The sequence below is a fragment of the Camelina sativa genome, chromosome 5 (genome assembly GCF_000633955.1).
Source record: "Camelina sativa cultivar DH55 chromosome 5, Cs, whole genome shotgun sequence".
NCBI classification, from domain to species: domain Eukaryota; kingdom Viridiplantae; phylum Streptophyta; class Magnoliopsida; order Brassicales; family Brassicaceae; genus Camelina; species Camelina sativa.
This window is the reverse complement of record NC_025689.1, coordinates 13983492-13983852: the sequence shown is the minus strand read 5'-3', so window position 1 is coordinate 13983852 and position 361 is coordinate 13983492. Positions and strand designations below refer to the sequence as shown.

At 57.3% G+C, this 361-nt stretch overlaps 1 protein-coding gene across 1 annotated transcript in view; it reads left to right on the top strand.

Moving 5' to 3' along the window:
* The window catches only part of LOC104786840, a 14154-nt gene that overhangs the window by 5230 nt on the left and 8563 nt on the right, over window positions 1-361 (top strand). The window lies entirely within an intron of this gene.

Genomic DNA, 361 nt, shown 5'->3' with positions numbered 1-361 from the left:
CTACTAGCTCAACTAGCTAGAATATGAGCTGTACGAGCTGAACGTGTTCGATGAACAAGTTAGCTCAGCTACGGACAGCTCTCGGCCAGCTGCGGACAGCTATCGGGCAGCTAACGTCAGCTCGACCAGCTGCCAGTCAGCTGCCACTAGCTCGACCAGCTGCCAGGAAGCTCGACCAGCTGGACAGTAGTGGCCAGTGAACGAGTAAGCTGGTTGCTGGGAGTTCGGTCATGGGACGCGGTGACGAACGGGTATGGACGAACAGTCGTGATCGAATAGGCACGACCGAATAGGCACGACTGGACAGGCGTGAACGAACAGGTGTCGTGACCGAATAGGCACGACCGGGCAGGTGTCGTGA